This window comes from Astatotilapia calliptera, chromosome 20, assembly GCF_964374335.1.
Source record: "Astatotilapia calliptera chromosome 20, fAstCal68.1, whole genome shotgun sequence".
NCBI lineage: Eukaryota > Metazoa > Chordata > Actinopteri > Cichliformes > Cichlidae > Astatotilapia > Astatotilapia calliptera.
In genome coordinates this window covers 31,062,298-31,085,165 of record NC_137441.1, presented here as the reverse complement: position 1 = coordinate 31,085,165, position 22,868 = coordinate 31,062,298, and the positions used below count along the sequence as shown (strand labels likewise).

General features: G+C 41.6%; 1 protein-coding gene across 8 annotated transcripts in view; it reads left to right on the top strand.

Moving 5' to 3' along the window:
- The window catches only part of prdm16 (PR domain containing 16), a 169,493-nt gene that overhangs the window by 68,234 nt on the left and 78,391 nt on the right, over positions 1–22,868 (top strand). The window lies entirely within an intron of this gene.

The window sequence follows — 22,868 nt, the reverse complement described above, 5'->3', positions numbered from 1 at the left end:
GATTTACAAAGTGAGTTTGTGGTTGTTTTTCTTTTTGTCCGAAACAGCTCATTGAAAGAATTGTGGCAAATGCTCAGTTGATCCCCATGTCTTACGTCCATTGTTATTTATCATGTCCTTCATTCCTTGGCAGACAGCCCAAGAGGAGTCTGTTGGGATTTTTTGCTTTGACCCACAGTGAAACGACTAGAGTGGAACGGTTTAAGCCAAGTGGTTTGGGCAGTGGGGAGGTGGGGTCACTGCTGTGACAGCGAGGTTTGGGCCACAATGCAGCAGAAGTACCCTCTCCACTGTGAACTACTGTCATCCTTCAGAAGCCACTCAACTAGCTCTCCACAGTGCAAATCCTTTCTCTTCTCTATTCCAGCTGTCTGTCTGTCAGTTCGACACAGGACCTCATCAAAAGGCTTTGGAGTCGGGATTGAGGAAGACTGTGGAGGGAGGCAGGGTGGGAGGGGAGAGAGGAGGGAAAAAAGTGCTGTTACTGTAGTGGGTGGTAATGCTAAGCAAGGTAGCATGCCATGGGCGGGGAAAGGAGCTTAACACGGTTATAAATTCAGGTGTGAGAATAGTTGGTGATGGAGGATTGGAGTCAATCTACACATCCCTCCATTTGGCACGGCAACTCATTGTGCATCCCACTCTCTATCCCTCCATCCATCCTGCTTCCTTTCCACCTCCCCCCACTCACAGCCACCTGCCTGCAAGCCACCACCAGTGTTCCCAGGGAGATGAGCGCCATGGAGAAGAAGGCCCACAAGGGATTAACTTTTCACATGGCTTGGAGTCCTCGTCTCAAAAGACCTGACAACCCCAGACGGCTTGATTAAAAAAGAAAAGAAGAGAAGAGGAAAGGAAAGGGGGAGGGCAAAGGAGGAGGAGAAGAGGGGGAATTCTTCACATGATGGCCCTGAGAGAGGGATTTTGGATATTGGGTGTCTTTTTTTTCTTCGTCCAAAGCCCCCATGTCTTGGTTGAGAATGAGCAAATTGTTCCTCCTGTTCTTTCACCATTCCCTGTGTTGCCCAGCCTAAAGATGTGGGTGGGCATCCACTCACATTATTGACTCCATAAGGAAAGCCTATGGCTAAAAGCAAGAAATCATGGAAGTGGCAGCTTTTGATTACACGTTTCATCCTCTTTTATTCTTCTTTTGCCAAATATACATCAAGAAGAAGATATAAAACAATATTCAGTGATCAGTTGCAGCTCGATACAACTATATGATAACGTCACAATGTATTTATCCATCGTTAATCTATTATCAAAACCCTTCTGTTGTTCTGTGTATGTCAGCATTGCATTACAGGCAAGGAAGACATTGGCAGAGAGAGTCGGCCAACCGTTGCCGGCTTAAAGTTCTAGTGTTCAAGTGGCAAGGCGCCCTATTTCCCCTCACTCTATCCCAGATAAATTGGGCATCTCAGGTTTGTCTGTGAGAAAGAGAGGACAAAAATCAAAACAAATGCTCCCACTGAAGTGAAGATGGGAGTAGGGTTGACTTTCCTCTCTGGCTAACGGATCAGCAACTCAACCTTGCGGGATAGCGGGCCACTTTATACCTCCCATCTTGTCCAAGTAACAGAGTGGCCCGACAGAGAGGTCAAGAAAGGTAGCAGGGTATCATTTTACAGATCACCACTCACCCTCTGGCTTCCTCCACATGGCTCACTTACCCTCTTCTCATCTCCACTGCTGGGATAGATTCACCCTCTCTTCCCACACCCCTCGGGTAGGACACAAACATTCATTGAAAACGGTTTCGTGGAAGTTGCATCCACTTTCTCTCTAAGGTTGCTGGCTGATCACATCAACAACATCCTCGAAATTCCTACATTTCATCAGTTATCTAATCAGTTACTCTGTTATTTATTTTTTCAGCTCGAACTTTATTGATTTATTTGGCATTCTTTGACTTACAAGCAACAATATGTTTGCGGTAGGAACTAAAAAAACCCAGAAATAAAACCCAGAATGTGACAGGAACAACAAACGACTGGTTGCATTAAGAGAGAAATCCAGATCTAGACAGCTATAGGAAAGCAGATTTAAAGAAATCTAAAGGCATGTTTAGGATGACTACTGTAGAGCATATGAAAGGAACCAGGACCAATAAACACCACACCACACTTATTTCTGATTACTTTTGTAGTAGCTGTAGTGTTTTAGTCATTTCAGCTATCAATGCAAGAAATATCAATAAACGTCATAGCTAACTGAATAATTTCACTCTGATATCAATCCAGATTTGTATTGAATAAATCTGCCCAGTATGGCCCTAGACTCCAGCAAGGTTCTGGACCTGTTTTGTGTGCACTTAACTTTAATTTAAAGCTGATTTCCATCCTCCAGGATGTAATATTACAGTGATCTACAGGTAGCTGTTGGTTTTTATCCCAAGAAACAAATCTTAAACCAACATAGAAAACATGATCATGATCAACATGATCAAGACTGATGTCCAGTTAAGTATGAGAAACTTAATAAAAGCATTTAATTAAATATATTTTATTTGAATATCAATAATAACTGTTGTGTATTAAATATCTGAATGTGTGACAAAAAAAAATAACAAGAATAATGCAAAATGTCAGATTGTGTCTTAATCATAACCGTAAAGCAAATAATTGTGGAAGTTATAGACAAACTTTAGAAAAAAATACACACGCAGTCTCACAGTATGAGCAGTAGGGCTGGACTCTGTGTTAATGTGCGAAAAAGTAACAGAAGTATGTAAAGTGTGTGACCTCTAATAATACCCACACAGAGCTTGAACCCCCGCTATTCCTAAAGCGACAAAAATGACAGAGGAGATATGATACACTGACTCATATTCTTCTGACCCTCACACTAAATCAGTATCCAATCAGTATTTCTTTGTCTGAGCACTCCTTCGCTGCAGCACAGCTATCATTAAGTGACTCATTTAGGCCATCACAGGTGTAGCCTGCTGGTGGCTTTTAATGGGGAATGTTCTTTCTACTGTAATGCATGCTGAAGTAGCTGGGGCTAATGTGACCCCTATAGTTTGGCACTGCATTAGTGCCAGAAGACCCAGCAGTCAGCCTTTAACCTGGGGACGACAGGGCCATGATTATGTTCACCGCAGGGTAGGCTTGGCCAGAGGACAGTCAGCGATACACACAAAAGGATATGCCTACAGTGACTTATTCAGACACATGGGTAATTACTAGCTTATTCTCTGTAAGTTAGTTATATCTGTAGTCATACACGACCAACTTTTAGTTCAGAGAGCCGGCCCCTCTTGTCTTTATAGGGTAACTTAAAAAAAGCACTTAGAAATGTATGTACACAAGTATCTTTCCTTTTCCTTTGTGCAACTGAATAGAAAAGTAAGTAAGCATGCTAGGATATGCAAACACTTAAAAAAGATCTAGCTCACATAAAATTGGCACACTTACTCTGCCTGTCCCATTTCCCTTTCACCACTTTAACAGCTCTAAAGTTACCGTGTTTACTGTCTCTGTTCACTTACTCTTTCTCTCACTGTCCCTCTTGGACACAGACACCAACACACACACAGACACACACACACACGGAGGTTCCAATCGTATTTCAAGATAATTCTCTCTCCTCTTGCTCTTCTTGTCTCAGTATCTTGAGCCACTAGACACTGAATGGACCACAGGGAAAGCTGATCTCACAGACAGACACACACGATGCATGCACACATACGTGCACACTCACAAAGCTGCGTGTGGTCCCACCATTTCAGTCGTTACCATGTTTTCTAATGCTTCGTCAGGTCCCATGGTCAGGGTCTCGGACTTAAGACTAATCTTTTAAATTCCCTTCACTGTTTCATTCCCTTTTGTCTGATCAGAAGTCACTTGCCCACCTTTATCACTTTCGCTTCTACTCTTTCTTTTGCGAGGCTTTGTCCCTGTGTGACTGTCGAAGCTTTGGTTGTTTTCTTTACCATCTTACTCTCTGCTCTTTCTATTTTCTTCCTTCTCCTGTTCGCGCTTTGCATAATTTAAATCAGAATTCCCATGTGAGTACCTTGCTCTTGACCTAGCTTAGAAAGCTCCTGATTGCTTTAATAGCAGTCTTTGGACCTGGAAGGTGGGTGTCTTTAAGGAACTCTGGTGAGAATCATGTGTGTGTAGTGCGTACTACCAAAGGGTGGTTGATTGGAACTGACCTCAAGAGTGTCAGGGGAAAAAGAAGCACAAATATGCAAAGTGGGCGTGTGTGCTTGCATAATTGGGCCAGAGAGGAATACAGCAAGGTCAAGTAGAACAAATGGTCAGTGGAGTGAACACTATGAGTCCATTAAAAAAAAAACAAAACAACCTCACAATATACATATGCATGTTCAAGGGGTACTGGTCACTTTGAGGTTAGAAAGAGGATGCTGTGATGGAGAAAGTTGTCAGTCCTGTTTCTACTCAGGAATGAGTAGCGACTTATGGTCTGTATTGCAAAGCTTCTAAATGGAAATGAGTGTATGAAGTATAGCATTGCTGAAAAAAAAAAAAAGGCTTCGTGCTTTGTGGGCTTACCTTTGGTAGAGTGCAATTTAAAATTTCAGCCGGAATACACAAAAGTATAAAAGCAAGGCAGCGTGCTTTGCAGAAGAGGCACAAGTGTGCACAAGGCTAAGTCCTTCAACAGTGGGATTGCCCTAGCATTAGCAAAAGTCAGGAGGCCCAAAGTAAGCCCAGCTAAGGTTGGGGTGAGGCCTGTCAAACCCAAAGATTGAGTTTGAATTAGGCACACCATTCAAAGCTACTGAAAGGAGTTCCTGAGCCTCCTATTCTCTGCCAGCAAATTGGGAGGAAATCTGGCTATTGTGCAGAGTTTTGAAGAGGCTGTCGATGGGGAGGGGGCTGCACACTGTGCTTACCTATAGACAAAGGGTCCTGGGACATCCAGGAGAGGCTTTGAAATCGCTTTTGGGTAGAGACAGAGGCGGCCTGGAGTAGCTCCTGGTGTGGAAAAGGTCAACAGTTCTCTGTCAATGTAGATACCAAAAAGAAGGAGGCTAAACTTGAGATTTTACAGAATGGAAGCAATATGAATAACTGGAATTCAATTTCTCTAATTTTGAAAATGTGAAAATATGTCTAATATAGTAGTTATACCGTGTATTTCAGTTAGTTCAGTTCAATTGATGCTCTTTTTATAATCAATTAACAAACATGGGCTTTAAAGTGGTTGATGTCAGCTGAAGTTATTCACACCATTAGGTGCACGTAGTAGATCACAGTGTTGTGTAGTAGAAGAAAGACACAGTTCCCAGCAGTGGTGCTGAAACTGCACCACTGTGTCACAACATAACTACATTTCTCTCTCTGAATTAAGCTGGTTGTTCATCCAGTGAACTAAATGTTATACAGTACATGGAAAGAACCAAACTGGTATAGCAATAATACAGTAACACTTTTTTAAGTGGCTTAACTCCGTATTTATAAATTAAGACAAAGCAAAAGCACAATAACAAAAGATATTGAGTGTATTTTCTTAATAAGAAAGGTCCCAAAAAGCAGTAAACCCACCACTAATGTACATCATCAGCGATAACATACTAGCAACGTATTTTATAATATTGTCATAATTTTGTAATACTTGTGAAAAGAAGTGCGAATTGGCATTCTTCAAAACAAAAGTCTGTTTTATTTGTTACTGCATTACAGTTGTATAATATCTAGTTCATAATATGGGGCACCAAGCTGCATGCATACTGTTACATAAATTGGTCGCAATCTAAACACATCTTCAGTTTTCCGTTGTTTCGCTTACCATGGCACCAGCTGAGCTTCTTATATGTGTGTGAAAAAACTAACAACAAAGCAACTTGTAATGATGATGATCATAATGATGATGGTCTTCTTTTGGCTGCACTTTGATGGATGAGGATTGATGTGACCTTCGCTGAATTGTGTGTGCCTGCATGTGTTTTTGCGTATGAGAGAAGACAGACAATCCCTTAGGCTAAACAGCCCGGATCACCAGATGCACACATAAACACACACGGTTTAATGGGCAGACTTATGCTGCAGCTACCCTCTTCCTGATCAGCAGTGCAGCCCAGGGCTCTTCCGGAGTCTCTTTCCCCTACAAGAGTCCAGCTCCCCACGTCTGGCCTACTATACCAATGCCACCCCTCTCTTCTCATTTTTGTTCTTCCCGCTTCGCTCTCTGTCTCTCGCTCTCTCATTAATCAATGTCAAGCTGTCCAACAACAAGGCCGGCATTCTTTCGGTTCCTTGCATATGTCATTGTGACCCTCCCTCCCCCCCACTCCACCAAGTGAGCCGCCACCATCTTCCTTTCACATGGCCGCAGAACTGAAACCAGGGCCCGCTCTGCCAACTTGAAAAGGTCATCTAGCAAAAGGAAGGGAGAAAGGTGAGGAGGAGGCAGTTTTCTCACTTCTGTCTATTCTTCCTTCATTTCTCTGCCTTCACTAAGCTGGGGGCAGAAAAAAAAGCACCATAGTCTAATATAATTACCTTGAGACGTAGAGGAAGAAAAAAAACTTGGGAACAGTCAAGGCATCGGAGGAACGTGCATGTCCCCACTGCACAAACTGACATCGGGGTGACGTCTTTCATATGTAGTTTTTGGGTGTCCAGTTTTGTTCCACTGAAGGGCTTTTTGACATCTACTGAACATCTAGTGTTGACGTCTGTAGACCCTCCATATAGAGGCTATTTATAGTGCAAATATGGTTGTTGTGGACGTGTTTTCAACTCATTTTAGACGTCATTTTTATACTGCTTCTAAAGGGTGGAGGACATGTTTTCTATAGGCTACAAGTTAATTTTCAGGTAGCTTTGTTTACACTTTGTATGTTATCAAATGCGGCTGAGACAATCAAATTAAGTTATTGGAAAATGATCTGGAACAGTACGCCTCCTTCTGAAATGGGACTAGATCATAACAGTTCTGTGTGAAGGAATGTAGAGTGATCAGCAGACATCTCCAAGATGGCATGCTAAAACAAAAGTGAACAGCTACACGGTGGATTTTGAGCAGAAATGTCCCCACCTTCTCACAGGCAGTTTACAAAATGTGCTCATCGACAAATTTTGTCGGGCAGATAGTCCAGTTCATACATACACACTTGCACAAACTTTCAGTCCAGCTACTGATCACAAGCACATTCAGTTCCTCGTTACAATCATAAGCTCTCTAAAACAGGATACTAAAAATCAACCATATATAACGCAAATGCTCTTTTAAACGTATTAAACGCATTGGATCCATCTTCCCTGCTTCTTTCCACTGAGCACCATTATTTGCACAACTCGTCATTAGCCTACAGAAACAGTCAGGATTCTTTCTATCAAGATATGCCACATCAGGAAAGATTGTTTTTGCTTGTCATGAAATTTTAAGCAAAAGTGATTAACCTCAATATGCTGTCCTTATCAAACAGGAGAAAGGTGAGGAACGCCTTTATATAGATGAAATTAAACCGACGTTATTCACACTTTCATACACACAGAAACCTCAAAATCAACACCTGCAGCTTTTTTGTGTATCCCATGGACTGTTTTATGGTTACTATTACTCATGGGTATCCATTTCATTGTCACAGAATGCAGTTTCTCTTTTTTCCATACTGTATTTTCAGTATTAACCTAAAAAATGAGCAAACCCCTTCAGAGTCCCTCCTATCACTAATACCCTTTTTAAACACTTAACTGTCCAGGTTTACATTAAATAATGAGGCCACTTCTCGCATGAGCTCCTCAGCATGCTGTTTGTTTATAAAGAAGCAGATTGCCTCCAAATCAGCAATCATTTAATGGGTGGGGGGGCATGTACTTGGAAATCCTTTCTCTCTGTGTGCCCTCCTTCCCAGAGCATCTGTATGTATTTGTTGTACTAATGAATGGAACAAAAGTTTCCGGGGGCCCAGCGTGAGGAGGGAGCAGCCTGTGAGGCAAAACAGTCGTGGTGAGCCTGAAGTGGACTCTGCTGAGTGGTCAGTTGCTGTGAGGTTGACAGTGAGAGAACAGTAGACAGCGAGAGTGATGGAGACTTGACCCGGCAACCTCTCCCCTCCAACCCCTCTCTTTCTAAATGATAGATGGCTGTCCCTTCTTCTGCACGTCAAAAGCTTTTGCCCCCTCCAGACCTCCAAGGTCACATGCTTGTTCTTTACACATGTACAAATACACATATGCTCACAAATGGCACATGGAAATACTGATGAAAACACAATCATTCTTTTCATCTGTGCCTGTGGTCAGAGATTCAAACTTCTCAGCTTCAGACTGACTCAAACCTTTCAGCTTTACCTCCAGAACTTGTCATAAACACATATACAGACATGCACACTCAATGTCACTCCCACTGAGACCTTTACCTTCAGGCAGCAGATATGGATTTGTTAAGAGTTAGAGTTAAAAGAATGGACAGACAGATCAGTAGAAGGGCAGGGAGAGAGGCAGAGAACAAGGAGTGTAGACCAGACACTGAGCAGTAAATTACTTTGCCAATCAATCTTTCCCCTGGGTTCCCTTGATGAAAGCTGTCCAAACTTTCCCCCAGCACTAAGTAACCCTCCCACAATTTGTCAGTGGAACGCTGGGAAATAGGATGGACAAACAAGTGGCAAGATTAAATGTTGCTGCAAGGGTAGAGCGAAGGAGAGCAAAAGAGAGAAAAATCAGGAGGTCAAGCTGGAGAGAAAATGTGTCGTATGTGTGAAGCGAATGGGATGGCAGTGTTTGGATTAACAAAAAGAGAGGGATGTGTAGTGGGATGGAAAGAGACACTCATACGGTATAAAATGTGGGAAACTGTTAAGGACGATTTGCACTGAGGAATGCATACTATTTTCCTCAATTTGGCTTGGGTAGCTTCTGACACAGACATACACACACTCGCATAAAAGCTTAGGCTCACGGGTCTCCATGGGTGGTACGATTGGGTGATACGCTGTGACTCAAAACATGCCGGGGTGATACATTGTGACTCAAAACATGTGACACCTCCCAATTACAGCATAGAGCAGAGCTAAGACTACAGAGATTTGCAGCTGCCTAAGTTACACATAAAACACATTTTAACTCTCCATTTTTTTTAAAGAAACACTGGCTACAATTATAGAATCTCTCCCTCCACGCACACACACACACACACACACTCAGCCTTTTCTCTTTTACACTTGTTGTCTGGCAACTTTCAGAGTGCCTCTGCCCAGAACAGTGAAGGGAGACTGAGGACTGTTGGGAATGTTAATTTGGTAATTTGTTGTTTTATATAAGCAGAGGACTGATGGTGGCGGTGCAGTGAAGGCAGCGCACACACAGTTGGTGTATTTGTCTGTTGGGGGTGTGGTGGATGTGGGGTGAGGGGGGGGGTCGGTGAAAGGAGAGGATAACTCTGGGTGACAAGGTCCGAAGCAGCGATGCAGATGACTCCCGACCAAGTTATTTTTCCTCGATAGAATTGGGCAAAAATGCCACGACGGTTGGAGAGAAAGAAGCGCCCCATGCCCATAGAAGGTATTAAGATGTCTCTGATGCATAGCTGCCCTCCTCCTCCTCTTCCCCATGTCTCTTGCTCTCAGTTACTCTCTCACTTCTAAGTCTGGGATGGTGGCCAAGTGCCACCAAGGACACTAAGGCTAATAAATCATCCTCATTTCAACATCTGTCCAGTTCCAAAGGGCTGCCCACTGCCACCACCCCACCCCTTGTGAAGATGGGTCCTTGGCTTTATTCCTCTTTCAGCATCCTTCCATACTCCCCCACGAACACCCCCTTCCAGACTGACAAAACATCCATTGTCCCATACCCAAGTGAAGAAGAGACCCTCTTTTCCCCTCTTTGACAAAAGCCGTCTGAAGCCAAGATGGGGACTGCCAGCCGGGATGCCTGGGACCCGGCAGGGGTGCCCCCTCTCCCCCTTTTACTCTACTCCCGCCTTCTGGTTCATCCATCCCTTGCGCTCGCTCTCTTTTTTTACTTTTAATACTCCCCTCCTGTGGGGGTCACTCACTCAGCTCACCCCCCACCCTTTTCATAGTGGCGAACTCTCAGCCTTGCATAAAGACATCAAGTGACAGCAGTGAGAGAAAACAGCCAGATTTGGCAGAAAGAGATATTCGACATGGCTGTCAGCGGCCATTCTGCATGCCTTTTGTTCCCTTGGGTGTAGTTGAAATAGATAAATAAACAGTCATAGGCTGAAAAGCTGGGATCAGAAGCTTGTCGCATTTATTCATATTGAACGGAGAAGAAAAAGAGGCAAAAACCTGCTGCTGCCAATTAAGAAGAATGAGACAAAACTCAATTCACACTGTTTGGATTTGTTGTCATGAGTGAGGCTAAAACTAAGCTATTCAGTGGCTTTCTGTGATTTGCTCTAAAGATGGCAGTAGGTCTTTAGCATTGTGGGTGTCTCTGTGATGCAGAGATGATCCGTGAAGTTGTCTTTGGGCTCATCGGTTAAGAAGCACTCTCGCCACGGTTACTCACAAGGCTTCATTTACTGTGAATGCACAGTGTTTTTTCCCAGCACCTCCAGTTCACCCCCAGCAACAGGGAGTACCGCCCATAACTGTGGATGGGCCAAGCTCCAGCTATATTCAAAAGACTGTCAGCATATGTAAAGAGCAAAGTCACGCCACATTGCTTTTTCAAAACAGACATAATAAACTGAGTTATATATATGCTATATATATATATAGCATGCATCATCTGCTTCTTGATGATGCTGATTTAGCTTCTTAGCCCAACTTTCTTTACAGTGGACAGCTGAGCAACTGCTGTTCTTCTCGGCTATTACAAGATATTGTTACAGATGAAGTCAAGTCAACCAACACAGTTGTTTGTTGAAGCCACATGAACTCAGCTTGTTGCAGGGACTGAACCTCAAGTCATCATCGTGTCCTGGTGCTGATAACAAGGGTTAAGGGTACGTGGTAAGCTGTGGACACAAGTGCAATAAACCTTAGACTAAAAACAAAACCTAGCCAGTTGGCTAATCCTGGTTTCTGATGGTTGTTTGCCAAGAGTGTGAGCTGCTGTTGGGTTTACTTGTTGTAGTTGCTGACCGCCTGTCATTCAGCATCATTGATAAGAAGTTGTAAACATAAATTGATGAAGGAAAGGCAGAAACAACCAATCCAGATGTACAAAGTAGTATTATAAGATAGTACAAGCCAAGGCTTGACATAAATGACATAATACCTAATATGCATAATTCTTTGAACTGCATAACACTGTTATTACATTCTGATGATTGATTTTGAAATGTTTTAATATTGTTGTAAACTGATAAATCTTACATTGGACCCTTTACGGTATTTAGTTTCACTTTTCAGTGTTTACTGGTGGGCCTCAAACCTTAACTTCATGCAAATGTTTTCATTTTGCTGAAACTGCTCAACCAGAGAAGAACATTTACCAATAAGGTCCTGTGATGAATTACTCAATTAGTGTTGGTGGCATTTTTGTTTCATATTTTATTCTGAATTATGTAGATGGCGGCACTGTAATTAATGTTTTTTCTTTTTTTTCTTTTTTGTGGTTGGGTCATTATGCATGGAAATGTATTTGCTTCTAATTTAGAGTTTAGAGTATTAGCTCATTATAAGTGGCAAGGGTTTTGGGATGGGAATATGTCTCCGCAAAAGGTTTTTGACAAAAAAACTTTTTTTCCCCCCAGTGTCCATTTGTTTGGGTTCTTAGCATTTCTCATTAACATGTTATTATTCTGAGTTAATTCACATCAGATTTCATTATATAAAAAAAGATTACGTACGTTCTGATTTTGTAAAAGATGATCTATAATCAGATTTTCTGCTTCCTTGCAAATCATATCCTGTCACTGTGCTTCTCTAACCCTGCAAAACATTTACATTTCCAATTAGGCACCAAGAAGAATAGCTAATTTACCACAGCATGCAGGCGCCTGATGTCTCAATCTGCCCAGTGTCACCAGTGTGAAAAGGAGTACTCTGTAATCATGCAGACACATTCACTTATAGAGACACACACAAAAGAAAACAGGCTGCACGGAGTATGAGAGTTGCGGACAGACCCAGTCCAGCGAGGGGAGTGCACGAAAAAGTTAAGACATGAAAAAAGAAAAATAAATAATCGACTCACACTTAAAAAATGTGAAGAAGGGTCTTATTGAGGCACTAGAGCAGCAGGACAGGCAGCAGTTCAGTAGTGGCCCCAGATTGACTTGTCTCTGAGTGGACAGCCAGCCAGCTCCTCCACACAACACCCACATTGTCCGCTGTGCCAACGAGCCAGAGCAGGGCTCCACTCCTCAGGGGGCTGACTGAGACGAACACATTATAGATACATGTTAGCCTTGGCCCGACCTTCTGTATACCGTGTGAGGCATTCAGCGGAAGGGAGACAGAGGAAGGAGGGAGGAGATGAGAAATAAAACGCATATGGAAGTTATTGAAAGCTACATAATGGATAAGCCTATCCGACAGCTTAACAGCCTCGAAAAAGAAGGTCTTAAAAAGTCTTATAAAGAGAGGACACACATCACTCTTACCCCAACTGAATTTTAGATGCTCTGAAATGAGATATGCTGTTTCTTCACAGGGGTGAAAATAGAGAGAGATAAAGGGAGAGGGAGGCATTTTTTTGAGACGAGATGTTTTCAAGAATCCATTGGCTTCCTAAACCAGTAGCTCTGTCTTTAGCTGTCTGGCAGAATCATCTTACTTGAGCTTCCATCTCTTTCTTGGGGCATTATGAGGCATCCTTGTTGATCTGATGGGAAACCTCAGAGCTGCAGTATTATCATATTGTGTAATAGCCACCGGTTGCAGAGGTTCCTCCCCATACCCTGAATTTGGGGTCTGTTTCCCAAAAACTAAAAATCGTTACTGGCGCTGTCTCGTTTTTACCCATGCTCCTTTTCCTAGCCTGCTGCTCAGTACACATTGTGTTTTAATAAAGTGTGTGTAATAATATAAAATGTTTCTGTTTCAGCTTTTATCTTTCCAATGTCATTAACAAGCAGCTCAGTGACGGACACTCCCCACTCTATTTACGCATCTGCAGACTTATTCACTTAAGGCCCATCAGCTGCCACAGGCTTTATCTCGCCTTGCGATAACACTGTTAACAACAGTAATGCGTGGTGCAAAGGAGCCACTGGAACTGCCACTGTCGGGGTGAATAAGTGAGGTCAAGGGCTTTTAGCACCTGGTGATGTTGCTCCAGAAAGGCTCCAGCTCTGCTTTATGGTCATTATACTCCTGTGAAATGTGCAGCTTAGTTTTGTTTTTAAATCTCTTCTCTAAACCCTTCTCTGTTTCTGTGCTTTCCAGTGTTAGCAGAATTGGGAATAAGAAAAAAAGAAAACTTGATGGAACTCGGCAGGACTGAACGGTGCCTTTCCTCCCCACATGCCTTGGGGAAAACATTGGTGTTATTTTAAAAATCGCACTGTTAAAGATTAATGTGGGCCTTGAGGAGTGTGTCATCGTTCCTTAACGACAGGGCCGAGGCGCCGAATAAAGCCAACACTGTTCTGTCCCTCAGCCCAAGGACAGATAAGTTTCCTCTCGCTCCTGCTTTCCCTCGTCCTTTGTCCAGTGGCTCTCTCCCCCTAAATCATCTCCTGTAACTGCAAGGGCCAAAATGGGCAAAAACATTAATGACTGTTGGCTCCAAAATCTATTTCTTCTTTTGTCTTGGTCCCGGCTTTTTCTGTTATTTAAAATAGATGAACGAGTGGGTGCAGAATAGAATACATCCTGGCTTTGGGGATATAATAACAAAAAAAGAAGGTCAAGAAGCTATTTGCAAACATTTTCCAAGCTGATTGCTCTTGTTAGATGACTAATGGAAAGTCCCAGCTCTGAGTTGTGACTATGCAACTCCCCCAATAAAATCATCAGTCATCATCACATGGACAGGCCAGACAGTCAGACAGCTATAAACTAGGGTTCATAGACCAGAATGGCGCATCCTATCTGTACATATCGTACTAGGATGATCGTGCGGATGATGATGAAAAGCTCTACAAAAAAACAACAACTGTTTCACAGACATCGGTGAATAAAATGATAAGTGTGATAAGACCTGTGAGGTTTGATGGGTCTCATGTCTGAGGTGTGCAACTGGAACTTAGTGTCCCTTGCTGAAGGTTTGTGCTGATAACGGAAGTGCTCGATAAGCTGGGCAACATGAATCTTAGTGACAGAGATAGTCTCTCCTTCACTCTAATAGGGCTGTAAAAACTTGGCCTTATATGGCTTAGCTAATAAACTCATTTTTGATGAGCACGAAGGTCAGAGGAGTAGGTATTAATATTCACCTGCACAGAGGTGCATTTTCTCTTCAGCAGTCTGACTTAGGGGCTTATAATTGCTGGTATTGATCGAACAGTTTTTGGTTTATATTCAATAAGAGCAACTGAACTTTGGAATGACATGAGGTATCTGTCAGATATTAAAATTTTACTTGGCAGCGTCTTGCACCACAAAGTCCACTCCTGTGCAGAGTTTTTTCCATTCAGCGCTGGGATAAGCAGTAGCATCGTATCATTGCTTTTGCAACATCATTACCCCACATTCTTTTGAAGTCTGATACCACGTGACACTTCAACTCATCTTGGGTTTTGATGGCAAAAACATCAGACAATGGCCTTTGTACAAGGGAGTGGAACTGCTACATTATCTCCAAACAGTTATATCTTATATCTTTGAGATGTCCACAAGGCCAAAACAACATGCCAGGCTGATGAAAGAGAAGCCAAAGATGTAACTGTATCACTGTCAAGCAGTGGTGGGCAGCATGTCTCACAACCTGCTTTTACCACCCATTACTTGTTTAACCCAGACAGACAAACTTTAGGTCAGCTGAGGGGGGAAAAAGGACAGCGGTGAATCATCTTACTACAATATTCTTGGACACTGCTGCTATAATTGAATTCATTAGCTTCATTAATCATAAGAGCTTGACATTTATTGTGGAGGTGATGGGTTAATCCTGTGGACTTAGAGACACTTCCTGAGGTGATAAATGTTGCTATCTCTCAGGAGCAAGGCTAAACAGAGTATGACTCCAGGAAGACAGAGAAGGAAAAAAAAGCCAGACAGAGCACAAGAGCCCCACAAAGGTGGCCATATAGCAAAAATCTGAGAGAGCAAATCGCTGAGTGCAGAAAAGTAGATGATTCTTTTCCACAACCCATTTAATCAGTCATATCTTGATGTTACCTTTGTGTTTTTAAAGTGCCACTGCTCTTCAGTTTGTTTTTCTTTTTCGTTATTTAGTAGACATAATTTTGTAGTCACCGTCTTCGTCATTTGGATCGTCGAGTGTGGTGATTTCTAAAATCCCCTGATAAAAAAAAAACTGCCCATGTAGTGAGTACAGAAAGACTATAGAGGCTTTTCAACCACTATTTAGAACATATGCAATTGCCAGATACTAAATTGCTGGTGAAATAAAAACATATGAAACTAAGAAAAGGATTTTGAGACCATTATTTGCACTTGGCAATCAAGTATGTTACCTTTTCTTTTTCTTTGTATAAGCCCTATGCTAAATTTCTGGCCACCATAGTAAAAGAAGTCATTTATAGCCAATATCTCCAGACAGTATCTTTTGGCAGTAGCAACTAGCTTAAGTGCTCTAGTCTTTATGTTTCCACCGTGTAAATAATCTGATTGGCCACCAAAAGAAATCACAAGGATAAACAACGTTCTAAGTTACAGTCCATTTGTTATACACAAATGCTTTTTGTGCTTTATCGTCACATCGTACTCAAAATAGCACAGATGCTAATAGCAGCCATTAAAACTATTAAGCTGCCATTATTATTGCTGGTATTTATATTGTGCACAAGCTTCAGTTAGGGATAATTGCGTTTGAATTTATTCGGTAAAAACTTACACACTTAAAAAAGCATTTTTTTAAATTCATTTGATGGATCTGTTTCTGTAAAAGAAAGGATATTCTTAACCAATGTGCAGCTTTTTCTTAGTCATTTCATTGTGTGTTTGTTGAAAAGTATATTAGCACAATAAAAACAAAGCCCTATACCATTTACTTTAGTCCTACTGATAACCTAAGACCTAAGTCTAAATGTCTTGGTAAACACAGAGGCCAGGACCACTACAAAATGACTACTCAGAGTAAAGACTGGCTCACAAATGTGTATACCCACACTAGATTGCACCGAAACTGCTGGAGGTGCTTGATAATTGATCTGGATTACTGTTAGTACTGTAATTATGTAGCCTAATGGTTCTAGTATGTGTATAATTTGTCACTGTTTGGTGCATCAGATCAAACATCATATTTCCAATGCTGGGCACAAACAAACACTCTCATACTCTTGAACAGGAAATTCATGTTCAAGCCTTGTTTGTTTATCTGCCAGAGAAATCTCAGCAGCAAGTTACTTGGCGTAGCTGTGGCCTTCTCGGGCATCATCATAATCATCGTGTGTAGGACTCGACCTTGGTATAAACTCATGAAACCCTTAAAAAAGCCCCTACTTGTCTTAAGCATTTTCAAGGGGATGCCTCACTAAAATACACAGCACATATGAAAGCCAATATACAGACTTGTAAAATACACTTTTTCAAGCAAAAACTTGCTCAAAATGTCTTTCTGTTTTCCTCATTTTCTCCTGTCTTGCACTTTGTTGAATATCTGTCCACATGTAGTCCCCTTGTTTGAGCAAGCCTATTCTTTACATACATATACTGGGTTTAAAGTAATGAAATGAAAAGCTACCAAACCCATGCTGTTTATGCTGAAATATGCTTATGTTGTAAATATTTAGCCTGACCCTGATAAACTATATGCAATTTACTCGCCAGTTGTCAGTCATCACATGACAATATCTCAGTGGTTGCTGTCCAGAAAAGCCTTGATGTGATGAGAGATCTCCCTGTCTGTGTTTCTGTGCCCTTTTCTACCTACTAAAAGGAATTCCTGGTTTGAATTAGGGATTCATCTTGGCACTCGACGGAGGGACAGACAGTGTGGTCTGATATACGTAAATATACAAATTCAGTTTGTAAGGGGAAATGAAGATCTGAAACATGTGACACTGCTGAGCTGAATAGCAATATCAGATTTACGCCATGCATCGATGTAAACATTGAAATATGCACTCGATGTGTTTGCACTTTGCTCAGCTAAAATGAAAAGTATCTGTGGCATGACCTTTGATTGAATTTATATGCCCCAAGGTCAAGACTCTAAATCTTACCCCATAACCTTGTGCTTGCTAAGAGGCAATATGTGTCACAGAAAGAATGGGAGATCATAAGAAATAAAGCAATATGATTTTTCTTCCTGCTGCCACGTGTCGATAAACTGCAACCTTTATCAAAATGAATAGGGAAGACGCAATATATCATTATCTGAAAGGCATGTCACAGCAGCTGCCGATGCTGTGTAGGCAATCCTCTTAGGCCAAAAGGTAGGGTTATTTATTGGGTCTGAACCTTGCGGCTGTCACACCATCTGCTAGCAGAAGATCTATTGGCACGTCTTTATTCACTTATGATTATTACTGATCATCTGCCCAAATGACCTATCAATAAAGTGGAAGCCTAGCAGATAATTTATCTGTATGGTTCTGTCGATATAAGGTTCAGAATCAAAGGCCTTAAAAGGATAAGGGGTCTTGGACGTCAGATGATGAATGGTCGAACAAGGCGCCCATGAAAATATGGCCCTTTTAATAAATTTACAAAATCCAGCTCTCTTTCCTCCTCCCTCCACCTCCCTTTGCATTCCTTTTGCCCTCTTTTTCATGAAGTGAGCTTCTTTCCCAATTTCTGTTTGCTAAGTGCAAACCTCAATTTGAAACATCACTTTCCTACAAAGAAATGACTTCAAACTCTGCAATTGTATGAACGCAAATATTTGATCTGCTCAATCGTACTGAGTGTGGCATCTCGACTGCATGTCTAAGCAAGATCTGCGAATCATACAAGACACTGGAATGATGAGTCAAGCCTGTCCGGGGTCGGTGTAAACCTCTGCCAGTATATTTTCACTATGCCATTTTCTTCATAAATCACACAAAGACTCTCAGGACACACGGGGTCAACGCTTGTTCTGTAAATATCAGCCGCTTGTATTTGACAAGTAGCCGTGACTTTCCAGAGTCACACAATAGTTCTGAGTGTTTGCCTTCCAAATCTAACCTTTGTGCACTAATCTCTATCTCACCAACAGTTCTCAGTTCCGTCACAGGCCGCACCCTGACCCATCTGGGTGTAGGATTGGGTAACAGAGAGCTTTAACGCCATGCAATAAGTGTCTGATCTCCCTGATCCTTTTTTAGTTTTTACTTTTTTTCGTTTTTACTGATAAAGTGTGTAGTTTTCTCACATTAAGTTTAACAGAAAGTGTAAGTAACAATAGGTAATCAGTGGTTAATCTTTTATAGCGGCTAGAAAATGAAAGAACGGAGAAAGAGAGTGAAACTTTCCTATCAGCAGTGCCCCTGATGTTTGCCTTGGCCAAAGCACCTTAAGTCTTCCACTTATTAAAGGCATCATATTGTATCTGATGGACGCCCAGTTTCCTGGTATTTAGCAGTGTGAATTTCAGCCCTGTTTCCTCTTCTCCTTCCTTGGTCTTCAAACTTACCTACTTAATCTTTGTATGAAACCTCATTGTTGAGGTATGTTTTTAAGAAGTCATAGCCCTGGTCTTGTTTTAGGTCAACTGTCAAAGCCACTATCTCTGGGAAGTCCTGAAATAGCCACATTTTACCCCCTTTTAAAGAGCACGCCAGAGAAAGGACTTGGAACAACAAGCAGGCATTATCTGACTTGATGCTAAAAAGCAGACTCAGTCAGACAAGCATCCTTACTTAAGCAGTCTCTGGCAGGAAAGTGTAAAAGGTTCATTATCAGGGATTCCAAATGATAGCAAGAGACCACAGACAAAAAAAGCCCAAAAGGAGACTTTTTATCACTTCTTCTTTTGTTTTTTTCTTTTCTTTTCTTTTTTGGGGCAGTTGTGACATTTTATTGATTGTAGTGCTGCGAGCAAATGTGCAACTGTGTGGGAGTCAGAAGAGTTAGATACATTTGTAGAGATTGTGTTTGACATGATGGTTAGTTCTGATTTTAAAGGCTCCAACAACTTTTTTGTTCTTTTCTTTTTTCTTTCTTTCTTTTTTTAAATTTCTTGCTCAATGAAAAAAATATGTTTTCTCAACAGCATATTATTCAACTCAACCCACAGTGAAAGACCGCTTCCTCTCCATCTGTACGTCAAAAAGATCAATAACATAACCAGGGCATTGCCACCACAACAAAACTCTGTCAATGTGCCAAGAAGCTCCAAAAGATCCCAATAAATGCGTAGCAAAACTTTCAATTTGTGGATTTCTTGGTGTGGCACTTGCAGCCAATGGGTTGTCAGTCAGGGCCCTGGTTCAAAAAACCCTGAGGTTTGTTTGCTGCTGGTTCTTTTTGGAAACTTGTGGCTTTGTGACATCCTCAGCCCTCCATTGGGCCGTGTTACTGTATTGCCTCATATTATCCAGGGTTGAGGAGAATTGTTTTTGGCAACAGAATGCTAACATTTTCCTACGATGCAAACCTCCAAGTGAGGCCCTCTTCTTCTGCTCACTCCAATGGATGAGCAAGCTTTGTGAGGTCCTTCTCTACCATGGGAACCATGGGTACTTTTCTGATATCATACCAGTGAATTTTGTGACTATGAGAATAGTGTATGTTTCATTCTTTAAAAGACTGACTGTACATGCAAAGCATACATATGTGCCTTTATGGGCTCTATAAAGAGACCCTGTTTGGGGTTGTTGTGCTGTTTTTTTAATAGAATGATTTTACTCTGTCATGTGTTTTAGACTGTGACAGAGCTTGTAAAAACAATAAAGCGGTCCACTCACTGAGGGTCATGTTTTCTTTTGTCCACTTGGTCGTCATGTTCTGTCAATACGAATGGTGCTAAGGTGGCGTTGAAAAACTCCTGACTCTGTCCAATAACAAAAGTTATGCTATGAAAAACTAATAATGGAGGGGTTTTCCCTCACAGCCAGGTCGAAAGCACACGCCACAGACACATAGTGTCACATGTACAAACACACACAGTTACGCATATTCCTAATGAGGGTCTGGACAGCTCTCGGTGGAAGGATTCTGCAGGTGGCTGCACTTTCATCAAGCCACGACTGGATTTGTTTATGTTTGAGGTCATATGGGCCAGAGAGAGACATTTGTGTGCCCAGACACACATTTTACACACTCTGTCTAATTACCCTCACTTCAGTGTTTTCTCTTTTCCATAAGACATATTGACATGTCAGCATTCAGCAGGCTAGATACAGAACAAATGGACAATTTTACCTCTCTCTGTGTGTAGTGGAAAATCTATCCCTCAACATAGGCCGGTCTGTATTTCGACCTGTCTCTTCAACCAAGAGTAAAGTCACTTTGAGGCAATGGTGACACGTGCAATAAATCATAGGTCTGCCAGTCAGTGGCCAATCACATTTTCCTTCCCTAATTAATAGCTTATTTATTTGTTTGGCAGAGTCCTGCTGCAAGGGTACAATATTCGTAGCGTGTGTTTGTCTGGTAAGTGTGTGAGGGTATTATGTGAGTCAGTGTGTACACACAACTTGCCAATGTTGAAAGAGCATCTCCACCTGTCTTTGTAAACTTTAGATCACAAACTACCCTGTTAACCACTAATCTTTATATTTAACTTCCCCCCAAAAATGGGTCGCTTCACAATAGACAATCTACATTACAAATGCATAGAAATAAAATGCAAGGAAGCTTTATAATTAGTCGGCCATATTTCTGACAATGAGCTCAGTGTTTCTGGACTCAGAAGGGAGGTTTGGACGAAGGAGTGCCCACACAGTCCCGACCCCCAACCTAAAGCTGAAAGGCATTAAGGCATCAGTAAAACCACTCATGTCTGCTTGCATGTCTTCTAGAGTTTTAGGTTACTCTTGCACAATTTGATACACACACACACACTTGGCATGTAGCTGAGCAGAGCAGAGGGAAAGTCCAGAAATTGTCCTATAGCTGTTGAACGCCTGGTAGCATTTTAGATGACCCAGCCAAGCTGTTGGTTTTGTAAACTGTTGCAGCTGGTTTGGTGTATTACAAGAAATGGGACAGCACACTCCAAACTGCAGCCTCTCTCTCTTACACACTTTCTCTAGTTTACTGTCACTCTATTCCAATTTTTAAAGTTCACGAGCACTGCTTTTTTACCTCCCGGGCAGACGTAGAAATCGGATATCTTTCTTTCTAATAAATAGTCATGTTGAAATCATGTTAAAAAACCGACGAGGCCTGCTTTTGTTCCACAAAATTTTAAAAAATTGTCTGTTTATTTTGTGCCGGTTTGTGACCGCTTGTTCCTTTAAATCATGACGCTGGCATCTGTGGCTGCTTTTTTCATCAAGAATAAACTTTGTCGTGGTTTCTTTTTTTCATCCATATGTCCCTGTAATTTACTAAACCGAAATAATGAACATAAAATTTGATATACAAGAAATGCTTTATAATAAAAGAAAATTAAAAAAAACGCATAAAATTGGAGGATCAGCAAAGTTTGTTTATTTTTCACAAACTTATGCTAGCATGCCTGTGACATAAGTTACCAAATCAGCAGGGACACTTATATTTTCATCTAGCAGCACAGTTTCTATGTGCACATTTTTAAAACAAGGGAGCTACAGTTACAAGTGAAAAATCTTCAATTTGATAGCATGTTTACTGTTGCTTTGTTTGGAGTGGATTTCACAGGAACAGGATGCGTCTGTAAAGGTTTAGATGATGTGTACAGTAAGTAGGTTGAAAACACTTTTGTAAGTGTCTGTGGTGTAATTACTACCATTTGGTGAGGCTTAGAAGCACATCCCTAGACAGCTTAATGTAGAAAACCATCGATTAAGGTACATCCGTGTGCATATGGGCCATCTGGTTCACTGTTTAGCAAGGGGGAGGGAGGGAAAAAGAAGAAAGAGTCAACTTTTCTGCTCTACTATGTACTAAAGTTCCTTTTTTTTCAATCTTAACTAAAGAATAAACAGTTGGAGAAACTCACAAGCTCTTTTTTTCCCTGAGGTTCAAGCAAGTGGGCATAACCTAAATCTCATGCACATAATTCATAATAACTTCCTGTGAATTACAGCGTTGTATTGAAAGGTGCATAAAAGACATCGCTGTGAGCCAGAATTTGAAGAATAGCTCCACAGTCTACATGGAGATTCCACAGCAGATAAATATCTCTTTTCCCATCACGGTGGGCCGCATTGGTTAAGGAAATACAAACTTTAATATGTCAGCTCTAATATAAGGGCAGCCAGTCTTGTCACAACGCCCAAACAACATGCATACTGTTAAAGGGCAGATGGGGAGGATAGTGAGCAGGAAAAGGAAGGTTCAGATATGCTTTAAGTCTGCACTTGGGGAAGTTTTATAGGCCTAATTTGACCTAAACTCAGTAAAGTACTATGCTGATCCTCAACTCCACCCCAAACTGCTCTGAAAACAGTCTGCATTTCTTCTTTGATCCTCATTTACCATCAATGGGCTTCAGAGAGGGAGAGAAAAAGACAGGCAAACTTAGAGAGACTCTGGGTTACCATTCTATGTGAAATGCCCTCTCACTGCAGCAGAGTAGCCCGATCTCTTCATCATTCCCCCACTTCCTTCATTTCCTCTAGCAGACACTGGGAGCATTCTACCACCCATCTGCCCCCAGTAAATATTGCTTGAAGGCTTAATTATACACACACACACTGACACACATACACACACACATAGATATTCTCAGTGAAATTTCCTGCAATGCTGAAGCGGAGAATTAACGTCAAATACGGGGTATTCATTCATCAGAATGTGTACAGTGTTATGTTTGCTTCTGTGT